Source organism: Cibotium barometz, chromosome 23, assembly GCF_041138505.1.
Source record: "Cibotium barometz isolate CiBa-2024 chromosome 23, ASM4113850v1, whole genome shotgun sequence".
Taxonomy (NCBI): Eukaryota; Viridiplantae; Streptophyta; class Polypodiopsida; order Cyatheales; family Cibotiaceae; genus Cibotium; species Cibotium barometz.
The window spans coordinates 18,800,516-18,806,677 of NC_141068.1; positions in this window are offsets into that span (position 1 = coordinate 18,800,516).

Consider the following 6,162-nt stretch of genomic DNA (forward strand, 5'->3'; position numbering starts at 1 on the left):
ATGATCTATAAAAGAATAAGATGCATGATAAGAACCTGCATGTGTCATGCTAGATAAAGGATTAGCTAATTTACAATCCCACAATATCTGCACAAGACATTTTGGCATACCCTTGGATGCTTGTAATGGCTTCCCTTTCCGCATCCAATGTATCATCTACCTCATCACAATAGGCTAATATGTGGGCTGAAATTCGAGCTGATTTTAGCTGATATGGGCTAACCTTGTTGAGAATTCATTTGCTCCACATACGGTTTCTCGGCAATGTACAAAGGTAGGAGTGTATCAAAGATGTCCCTTGAGCATACATTTTATTATTTTGCATTAAAGAATCAAATATGTCCCTTGAGCATACATTTTATTATTTTGCATTAAAGTTCAAAGATGTCCCTTGAGCATACATTTTACTAATTTTTAAAACATAAAAGCATGGGCTGAACTGAGTTTTCAACAAAGACATCTCTACTCACCAAATTTTTCTTTGTGTGACGAGATGGTAGAGTTTATACCCTTTGTTTTTTGAGTTGTATCCCACAAAAATGCATAAAAGCATGGGCTAACTTGAGTTTTGGGTGAAAGCAAGGTAAGGTGGACCACTTACACAACTTTTTTGCATTTTAAAAAGCACCTTAGAAGTGGTCCACCTTACCTTGCTTCAAGAGTTATTAGAGTGTTTCTAGTGCTTTAAAGGTATAAGAGATCATAAAAGCACATTATCTTATGTGGATTTGTGGTCTAAGTACCTTAAATCACCAAAAAAAGCAATGTAAAAGCAATGCAAGGACACAGCTTTTGGATGCACTTTAGCTTACTTTCACCCTTTTCAACAAAGAAAACATCTCTACTCACCAAATTTTTGTTGAAATTTGAGCAAAATGATGAGCTATGGTGGATCAAACACTAGAATCAACATAATTAACAAAGTGATTAGCAAGTGATTAAGACGTAATTAGTGAATAATTAGCACATAGATTAATGTAGGCATGGATACTCAAAAACCAGCAAATTCTCATTAGGGCTATGCCTCAATTTATAGTGTTTACATCAAGCATCAAATCCCCTTGATTTCTCCATGATTCACTCCCTGAATATCTCCACCTCTTGCCTGATTCTCTCCACCTCTTCTCTTTTCCCTGATTATCTCCCAGAATAACTCCACACTCCTAAATTCCCTCATGCTACCCATTATTCTCTCCCAGTAGATTCTTCTAACCTTTTCACAGGTTCTTTCACAATTACATCTCCTCTTTTACAGCCTCTATCCAAGAGCTTGTTCCCACACACACACCCTATTCACTTGTATTTTCAACACCTCCCCTCAAGTGAATAATCCTAACACACCTAGACCCTATACCAAGTTTGCCTCCCCTTACTTGACAGTCCGCGACCAGTGCCTCAAATCCCTAAACTCCATAGTCCTTGACACTCTCTCTCTCTATGTGTCCAAGGCTACTATAAGTGCCCGCGACCTTGACTAAAGTGCTCACACATACATCTACCACGTGGCCTACATCATAGGTGGCTCAGAGGTGGTTTTACTTTATTGGGGCAGGTTACATTGGGTTGTGGGCTCTCTCTCTCTCTCTCTCTCTCTCTCTCTCAGAGATTTTCACATGGCTCCTCACTCTTTGGAGCCTCACATCTTCTCTTGTCTTCAGTCTTCTTCTCGTGGCAGCATCTCTCCACGCGTCCGTCTCTTCTTTCAGTATTCTTGGGGCAGCTTCTCTTCTTGTGGCAGCTTCTCTTCTCGTGTCCATGTCTTCCTTCAGGTCTTCTTCTCGGTGTGGATCCTCTTCTTGGGAAGAGATATTCTTCTTCTTTCATGGTTGGGGCCATGAGCTCGTCCGTCAGGTCATTTTGCTCCATGTGAGCAACATGTTTCAATGTTTTGCTGACAGTTCCTTTGGACTTTTTATGTTTATTTTGTATCATTATGCAATGCAAACCCAAATTTATGCGGGAGGTCTTACCTCTTGCCTTAATCTGGACAAGGGCAGTGTCTGTTCCCATTTTTACACTGATAAAATGTGCCCAATACATAATGCGTATAGCATTCATTCTCATGCACATTCCAAATGCAATTCTGGCTGTGAATAATCTTGAATTTGAGTGAGATTTACAGGCATTAACCAAGGGTTGAATGCAAAATGATGATTTTCACAAATTTATCAGCACAATTTTCCCAGAAATTACACTAAATTAAGGGTAACCAATTTGTACGGGATGGTTGGAGTATCAAACCAACTCCGATTTGCAATCTGAAGCTTCAGGGATCTGTATTAGATACCTAATGGTTAATTTGAACCCTCAATTGCACCAAAGTACAGTGATTAGCACTGATTAATCACTGATTAGCAAATTAATGCTCTGGTTTGTGTGCAGAAAACAGAGTATGCGGGGAGCTCAGATCTGGTGCCTTCCACTTCAAATGAGCTCAAATGCTTTGAAAGGCATCAATAGCAATGAGTCTAGTAGAGGATTAAGCCAAGAAACACAAGATTTGACCAAATAATGAAAGCTTAATCTCTGTTTTACCAAAGTCACCTGCAGATTTGATGAAGAGCTTTGATCTCTCTGTAGACTTGATGAAATTGATTTCTGTCTTCACCAGCTTGTAGAGCATGCTTGATTACCCTTTGTGCTAAAAGGAATTAGCTCAATTTGATTTGATGGAGTGTAGATCTGCTTTTTCCTCAGAAAAAACAGCGCTGGAAAAAACGCGAATTTCTCCTAAACGCCTTCGCGTTTTGCTGCGCCGCTTGATGAGCTTGTAGCTAGGGCTAATGACTAGCTTGTGTTAGAAGGGCATAGACTATTGTTGACTGTGCATGGAGAATGGAGTCCTCCACTGACTGGGGGTGAAGGGGAAATGAAAAAACTTCACTAAAAATTGATTATTTTGCTAATTTTCTACTAATCCTAATTAATTAACTAATGGGCTCATAAATCTGGTTGATTCTAGGCATGGCTCTGATACCATGTTGAAATTTGAGCAAAATGATGAGCTATGGTGGATCAAACACTAGAATCAACATAATTAACAAAGTGATTAGCAAGTGATTAAGACGTAATTAGTGAATAATTAGCACATAGATTAATGTAGGCATGGATACTCAAAAACCAGCAAATTCTCATTAGGGCTATGCCTCAATTTATAGTGTTTACATCAAGCATCAAATCCCCTTGATTTCTCCATGATTCACTCCCTGAATATCTCCACCTCTTGCCTGATTCTCTCCACCTCTTCTCTTTTCCCTGATTATCTCCCAGAATAACTCCACACTCCTAAATTCCCTCATGCTACCCATTATTCTCTCCCAGTAGATTCTTCTAACCTTTTCACAGGTTCTTTCACAATTACATCTCCTCTTTTACAGCCTCTATCCAAGAGCTTGTTCCCACACACACCCTATTCACTTGTATTTTCAACAATTTTGCGTTGTGGCCAGATGGTAGAGTCTATACCCTTGAATTTCTAAGCCGTATCCCACAAAAAATGCATTTTACCACCTTATCATCTAGCTTATTGTGTTGTTGCTCATGCACAAGACCATAAGAAAGACAATAAAAAATATGTAAATGAGCCACAAGAGCATAAGCAAGACAACTAAAAACATGCAAATAAGCCACAAAGGGCTTGCTACCGTTGTTTCATAAGGAGTAATTGTCTGCAAGGCCTCGGTATATAAGTGGCACCACATATAACTCCCTCCAACCAAAAAACATGAGGTAAATCTTAGCCTTTAACCATGAAACATGCCATCTTTATGAGAGATATGTTATTCATTTTAGCCACTCCATTTTGTTGAGGTGTGTAAGACATTGTGCATTGATGTTTTATGTATCTTTCACCATATATACATGAAACTCCTTTGACATATACTCCCCCCCTCAATATATACAAAGGGTGTAGACTTTAGATAAAGAAAAATTTTAAGCCATAGAAACAAAGTGTCTAAAGCATGTAAAAACCCACCCAGGTGTGCCTAGAGTAGTCATCAATAAAAGTCACAAAGTAGAGATATCCCCTAATCGATGGTACCCTCATAGAACCACATACATTACTATATATAAGCTATTATCCCTTATTGATCCTCCATCTTTTGGGAATGATGATAGTTGCATCTTGCCCAAAACCCACCCCTCACATATATGGCACTCACATATATATTTGATAGGGGCCTCAAGCTTTGGAAACTATGAGGTGTAATAAACTGCCAACCACCAAAATTCAAGTGACCAAAGTGGGCATGCCATAGCTCTGCGTCACTTATAGCACATGTGGCAGCAATTGAAAAGGAAATTTGTGCCAATCTCTCATACTTATCTAACCTAAAAAGCCCATGGCTTAGAGTACTGGATACTGCAGTGATATCTCTAGCACTCCAGTCATGAATTGTACACCTATCACTACAAATTTAACCACTATGCCTACCTTGGCAATGTCAGAGTGACATTCTTGGTGCAAGCAAGTATTTTGAGAGATATTATCCCACCATTTGCAGTGAGAACAACCTTACCAACTCCTTTCATTAGATATGAGGAGTTGTTTTCACATTTGTCTATGTCTCCTTGAGGAGTGGACTCAAGGGAGGAAAACAAATCATGCTGAGAAGTAATGTGCTTGCTAGCACCCATTAGGAATTTTTTGGACCCAAAGAGGGCCTCTTGGATTAACTTTTGATTAGGAATGGACCAATAGGAAGAGAGTTGGGTGCACATTTTTGACTTCTTTGACCCTAGGGGGCCTAGGATTTGGTTTGCTAGTGGGGTCTTATTACTACTCTTGTCCCCCTACCTCTTGGGCCCAAACTTAGAGGTCCCCCCACCTAGAATCGCGCAGATTAAAAACCCTAAAAATTGAAAAAAAAATTCCAAAAGTGTATTTTCCCTCTCAAACTTCCCCCCAACATACTCTAGGTTTGGAAAGCTCATTTTGAATCTCTTTCTTTCTCTTCTAAGCTCTTCATTGCTGCAGAAACTCTGTAAGGTCCCTCCAAAGCCATGTATGTATGTGTCTCTTTTAATATAGATTTCAATAAGAAAAGAGAGTGTAATTAGAAAGAGTGAGACAATAAGGCTAGAAACGTTAGAAAAGTGTTAGAATAAAAATATTAGCTCCAAAAATCCTAAAAGAAATAAGAACATAAGAATAGTTCTATTAAGAGATAAGTATCTCCAAAAATAGAATTTCGAGTTTAGGTGATAAGAGGTCATATTTAGAGTACTTTTACACATTTAGAGTCCATGCATACTAAAAATGTGAAAAAACAACGTGTTTCCAAAGATGGCGCGTTTGTGGCTATATACACACGTTTTTGCCTATTCTGCTTACGATGGCTTGTAGACCAGATGCCTTCCCGTTCTTTTGACTGGTTATATGACCATATTCTGAGTTTTTATTAGAGAGTTATGGCCGAAATAATTTGCTGATTCTGTCAGGGTCTCTACACAGGAAAAACTGCAAGAAGGCAGCAAGTAGTCTCATATCTTAGAAAAGAAGCTTAGATTTCTATGGTCTTTCGAAGGAAGAGACCAAAACTCCATAGCTTTTCTTGTAGAGAAAGAATAGTAGACCGTAGTCCTGTAAGAGAAGGCTATTTTGCCATAGACCTTAGAAAGAGAGAAGAGTCACAGTATGAGTAAGAGAAGATAAAGCTTGGAGATTATTGGATGATTTCAATCAAAAGACAAGGTATTAGAAGACTCTATTCTCATATGTCAAGTTCTAAAGCTCTTGTTAATACGAGCAAAGACAACGATAAACGACAAATTTCTATAAGGTATATACATATTTTGTTTTTCAATTATATATCATTCTTAGGGGTTGAGGTATGGCCCTGGCTTCTCTATTGATTGTTACAGTGATCTATTTGATTGATTTACCATTTAAAGTTTATATTCTTTTAAACAACAGCATATGTCTTAATAAAGAATGTCTTATCGCAATCTCAAGTTGAAATGCAAAAATCTGTGTGAGAAAAGAATAGTTTTCTTAAGAAGGTAACATGGATTCTAGTCCTATGGTTTAGTGAGTAAATGGATTGTTATCTTGGTTAAATTAAGGTACAGGTACAACTTCTCCCTGCCTTGACGCTACCCCGTTCTTGTGCTTGTATAGCCGGACGACGGAGACGTTAGTAAGGCCCATGGTATCCCTCA